This window comes from Vulpes lagopus, chromosome 3, assembly GCF_018345385.1.
Source record: "Vulpes lagopus strain Blue_001 chromosome 3, ASM1834538v1, whole genome shotgun sequence".
NCBI classification, from domain to species: Eukaryota; Metazoa; Chordata; class Mammalia; order Carnivora; family Canidae; genus Vulpes; species Vulpes lagopus.
In genome coordinates, this window is record NC_054826.1 from 71732224 (window position 1) to 71738452 (window position 6229).

The window sequence follows — 6229 nt, forward strand, 5'->3', positions numbered from 1 at the left end:
AAACACGCTAACATTTGGAAGATTTCAGAAAGACATGCAAAATGGTAGGGCAATTAGCATATGATCCAGACAACCTAACCTTCTTACATTAATGCTGTGGACATTGTCCAGGTAAGACTCACAGCTGCTGTTGATACTATTTTCTCTTACGGGTAAAGCATCAAAAATTATGTTTAAAACTATTTTCAGAGCCAAGTATTCTTTCTGTGAACCCTCCACATGCCCCCTCCCAAAAAAAGAAAGAAGAAAGAAAAGAAAGAAGAAAGAAAGAAAGAAAGAAAGAAAGAAAGAAAGAAAGAAAGAAAAAAAGAAAGAGAAAGAAAGAAAAGAAGAAGGAAAAAAAGAAAGAAAGAAGGAAAGGGCTTGGTTCTCAATTGGATGAATGGCAAATATTTGTTGTCTTGTTTGCTAATAAAGATAAGTGAAAAGGTGTGTGAGTAAAAGCGCTGAGTAACTTCTTAGAGATCAGTAGGTATTGTGAAATGAGTTGTTTGATGTAACTATCAATATTCAGCAATGTAACTCTTTTAAAAGGTACTAATGACTGAATGAAGATGAAAAGCAGTTTTATGCTGGCATGTTTACCTATGAACAGATCTATTGCATAACTCTGAAATGAAAAGGCGGATAGTAGTAGGTTGTGTGCATGCTGGAGAAGGCATTACATAAAGATATGGTTTGTGAAATAGAAGTAAAATTTGTCTGATAAGCAGTTAGAAATTTGGATTCTATATCCAGCTTAGCTACCTAATTCTAGCTTTCAGGTTTTCAGTCTCTTCATTCAGAAGGCCGTCACACGTAGGGATTAAGAACATTTCAAAGAACATTTCAGTGGGCCTGAATCTTAGTACCTGGCCTGCCATTTACCTTTAAGTCTAGCTGTGTCTTTTGAATAGTAAAACAGTAGTCATTTTAATGTAGGATGGCTTTGAGAATTAAATGAGATACGTGTTTATGTTGTGCCCAAGATTGTGAATCTGAGAAACCACCAAGGAGCCAACACCGATGCAAACACACGGGGGTTTATTTACAAGCTCGAGCTTGGGACATTAAGCTGTAAGCTGTTTTCTTCCTGTAACTGAAGTAAGGTAAAGTTCAGCTCTCATTCACAGGGGCCTGGGATGGCTGCACTTGTGATAACGCTGAACTTAAAGTGGAATGGCCTTAATTTTCTCGGCCTCCACAGTTTAGATTACCAGGTACAGTATCTCATACACTGCTGTCAATAAATATTAGCTGTTGCTCTTTGGAGTAGAGATAACAGTCTTTGTTCCAGTACCCATTATTATTTTGTAAAGATTTAAGGGTGAAATGGATTAAAGTTTAGTTTGTAATGTTAGGGGAAATGTTACAACACACATTTTAAAAATCATCATTCTTATTAAATCCTCTATTTATTCAAAAGTCCAATATAGCAAAAATTATTCAACTTTGTATGGGGCAGATAGTGTACTTCCTTAATGCAGTCTCTCATGATTTATGTCAGAATGGAATGTATACCAAGTTGGAATTTAAAAATGCACTTGCATATAATGACTATCATAATTAGCCCAGTTTCAGAAATAAAAATCTGTTTCTGTTGGCAGTACTCTGGTCAATTTAGTTCTTCTAATTAAATGATATTTTCTCTCTCACTGTTTTTTGCGGTGATCGTTTGTAGTTCAGCAGTAGCAACTTTAAGTAGGACACTTAACTGGGATATTTAGCTATCTTTTTGATACCCCCTTGAGTTTAAATAGCTGATATACCTCTTCTGGAGACACAGATTCTTTTTTTTTTTTTTTTTTTTAATTTATTTATGATAGTCACAGAGAGAGAGAGAGGCAGAGACATAGGCAGAGGGAGAGGCAGGCTCCATGCACCGGGAGCCTGATGTGGGATTCGATCCCGTGTCTCCAGGATCGCGCCCTGGGCCAAAGGCAGGCGCTAAACCGCTGCGCCACCCAGGGATCCCGAGACCCAGATTCTTTTCAGTGGGACTAAGTTGTGCTTTCACTATTAGTTTCATATGAAATATTGATAAGGAGAGTAGATGAAGGAAGAAAAGAAAATGAAAACAGTAAAAACCTTTTGTTTTCTTGTAGATATGATGATATTCAGAATGACTTGGCTTGGTGATGAATGGAGTACCTATGAAAATGAATTTAGACTTGATTCCAAAAGTAATGCTAAGCCACTAAAAGATTTTCTCAGAAGAGCAACACGATCTGTGAACTTTACCTTTAATAGTCAAGTGCCTACCTACACAGTTGCCATGAATGAAGAAAGGCACAAATATGATTCTTGATCTTCCATTTTTGTAAGAAATAATATACTACCATTGAAATAAACCTTTTTTTTTTTTCTTGGTGTCACTTAAAGTGAGTGAATCAACTTCATTTCTAGTTTCCTCACATCTAGAATATCTTAATTAGGATTAAGTAATTTAATTAAGTATTAAGAAAGAAAGCCGTTTGCAAAGACTTAGTAGAATTATTTAAAAATAATCTGTCATGAAAAAGATATTTCACTGATAAAAATGAGTAGATTTGTTGAGAACATTCAATGCATTTGTATGTTCATTGATAAAACTAATGAAATTAAGAAAATATGTCAAGGCATTATAATTTTCAGTGCTATAAACATTTCTTACTTTATATACTAGGGCAGTTTTGCCATATCCTTAGATATGCCCATTCTCCTTTTCCACTTGTACAATTATTATGTATAAAATATGATCCTATGAACACAAACGTGTCCCTAGGCCAAGCATCTGATGGAGAGAAATACTAAAAAGGAGAAAAGGAATTTACAATACATTTAGGCTCATCTTTCAGGGATGACTACAATTTGTATACCCAGTATTCTAGAAAACAGTATTCCCTATCACTAAAATTTATCTTTTTTTTGCAGAGTATCATATAAACAGCATCCTACAAGATCTAGCTTTTGCAATCTGTCTCCTTTTTACTTGCAAAATACAGTTAGGATTTATCCATGTTGCTACATGACTCAATAGTTTATACCCTTTTTAATGCTGCATAATATTCCATTTATTGAATATACCAAAAGATGTATGTGTTGTTCCCACCTTTGGACATTTATAGTAAAATTTCCACAAATATGCACATACAGGTTCTTGTGTGAACATAAGTCTTCACTTTTCTTTGGTAAACAGGTAGCCATGGGATTGCTGGGTCATTGGGTAACATATATTTAACTTTATAAAAATGCCAAAAAGTAACTACCATTTCTCTTTTTCACCAGATTGTATGAAAGTCTGGAAACTCAACAACTACACAATCAGTTGGTATTGTCAGAATAGGTATGTAGTAGCATCTTGTTTTAATTTGCAATTTTCTAATGACTACTGCTGTTGAGCATATTCTTGCATGCTTATTTGCCATTATTTGGTGAGGTATCTGTTAAGACATTTGCTGAACTTTGTATTTTTTTCTGATTTCTTACTGAGTATTGAGTTTGAAAGTTCCTCATTCTATATTTGTTATCATAAGTGCAATTTGCAAATACAATTTCTCTGAGTTCATGGTCTGTCTTTTCATTTTCTTAATAGTGTCACATATCAGAAGTACTTGATTTTTCATTTTTAATAAATATCTTAAGTCTTTAGTGAACATGGTAGCATAGACATTTTTCCTGTTTATTTCTAGATATTGTATGGTTACATTTTACATTTAGGTTTATATTCCATTCTGAGTTAACTTCTGAATAATTTGCAAGATATAGGTGAGTTTTCTTATATTTGTGTGTTTACACTCAACAGTTCTAGCACAATTTGTTAAAATAGTTACCTGTTCCTTAGTTAACTGGCTTTGATCTTAATTACAATTCAGTTGACTGTGTTTGTGTGCCTGTTTCCAAGCTCTGTGTTCCATTCCATTCTGCTGTGTGTCTATACTATAACCAATACCAAGTTATTTTTATTACTATAGCATTAAAATTACTTGTTTGCTTCTATTATATTGATTTCTGTCCTTCATCATTGCATTCTTTGTTTGCTTTTGATTTAATCTGTCCATCTTTTTTCTAGTTTCTTAATATAGAAAGTATAGTCACAGGAAAAATAAATGCTATAAATTTTGTAATTCAAAAAAGAGAAATACATTGGTTTAAAAAATAACAAGGTCCAGATTTTCATGGAGAAATCAAAATAGTCGCCCGGTTCGAGATGGTGGTGGCGGCGGCAGGGGACTCTGATTCCTGGGATGCGGACACGGTCTCGGTGGAAGACCCAGTGTGGAAGGTGGGGGGCGGCGGCACCGCCGGGGGCGGGGGGGCACCGCTGGGAAGGCGAGGACGAGGACGAGGACGAGGACATCCAGGATAACTGGGATGATGATGACAATGAAAAAAAAGAGGAAGCAGAAGTAAAACCAGAAGTAAAAATTTCAGAAAAGAAAAAAATAGCAGAGAAAATAAAAGAGAAAGAACGGCAACAGAAGAAAAGGCAAGAAGAAATTAAAAAGAGGTTAGAAGAACCTGAAGAACCTAAAGTGCTAACACCAGAAGAACTATTAGCAGATAAACTGAGGCTAAAGAAATTACAGGAAGAGTCAGACCTTGAATTATATTAGCAAAAGAAACTTTTGGTGTTAATAATACAGTTTATGGAATGGATGCTATGAACCCATCTTCAAGAGATGACTTCACAGAGTTTGGGAAGTTACTAAAAGATAAAATTACACAATATGAAAAGTCACTATATTATGCCAGTTTTTTGGAAGCCTTAGTTCGAGATGTGTGTATTTCATTGGAAATTGATGACTTGAAAAAGATTACCAATTCATTGACCGTGCTTTGCAGTGAAAAACAAAAGCAAGAAAAGCAAAGCAAAGACAAAAAGAAGAAGAAAGGTGTGGTCCCTGGAGGGGGATTAAAGGCCACCATGAAAGACGATCTGGCAGATTATGGTGGCTATGACGGAGGATATGTACAAGACTATGAAGACTTCTTGTGACATTTTCTCTTCTCCTGGTGTCTTCTTTCTGTTGCCCACAATCCCTTCAACATGTAGCACACCTTCCTTTCCTTTCAGTTCTGCCAAATGCTACAATCAGAAGTGCAGTATCTTTTGTGCTGGTTATTTAACCCCTTGACACTTAGGTGCTAATGTGCGAACCAGGGAACTTGGATCTTGCTGCCAAGGGGTTAAAATTGGGAACCTCAGTTGCTACTAAATCATAGTTTAAAAAAACAAACCTAATAATGTTGTCATTGTTGCTATCTGATTCCATAGCAGCAGTCACTGACTTGGAAGCAAAGGTTGCAACATGACAAAAATTGTGTAGTATTTACCAGCACCATTCAGTAATACAGCCTTAACCATACCTCCTTGAACTACTTCATAACTTGTCAAGAAAAGCAGTTTGCAGCAAGGGCATGAGGTGTGCACCTAGTATTAAAATTGCTGTGTCTTAAAATTGAGCGTGAGGATATTAAATTACATTGTGAAGAAGACTGCTTATCTCAGAGTGAAGATAAAACGGCTGAAAAGCACTAGCTTGATATTTAAAAATTAAAATGACCAAAACCCTCCAACTTTGAAGCTGAAGAAGGTAAACCTCTCCGTTGTGTTGCATTACAACTTGTGGAATCTCTCAAAAAAAAAAAAAAAAAAGAAATCAAAATAGTTTTATTGTTGCATATGTACAAAATAGAATTTCATAGATGGACAAAGCATATTGAATTGTGGCTACATATATTAACAGTAAATTCTTTTAAAAAGTATGTGAAATAAAGCAAATTAAAATACTGGTACAAATGGGAGAGCTAGCAATCAGGAAACCGATGTGTGGTTGTTTGGAAGATCATCAATCCCTATAGAGAGCTGTTGATAAAAGGCAGAAGCTGCCACAGCAGTGTTTGAGTTAAGATCCACAAATTTGCAGCCCCTTTCTACCTTTGATTATTAGCCATGAAGTCAACCATCTAGACAAAAAACAGCATCAGAGAAAGATGATAATAGGTGGGTACTGTAAAGTTGGGAGGGGATTTTATTTTTTAATGAATGAAAGCATGAGAGAGAAATAGAACTGGCTTCTTGTATAATAATGTGATAATGACTATTATAAGACAACTTCATTATTTTCAAAATGTTGGCATGTTACATTTTGTCATTTTAGTTTCAAAGAATGTGCCAGGGGTGGAACATTTCAGGCTGGTAGTGTTACATAAGTTTTTTTTTAACAATGTCATTTGATCTGTTTCCTCATTTAGGTATTTACAAAAC

The 6229-nt window shown here is 35.2% G+C and overlaps 1 pseudogene; it reads left to right on the plus strand.

Annotated features, from left to right (window-relative positions):
• The first annotated feature begins 4168 nt into the window (after window positions 1–4168).
• LOC121487558 lies at window positions 4169–5595 on the plus strand (annotated as a pseudogene).
• The last annotated feature ends 634 nt before the right edge of the window (window positions 5596–6229 follow it).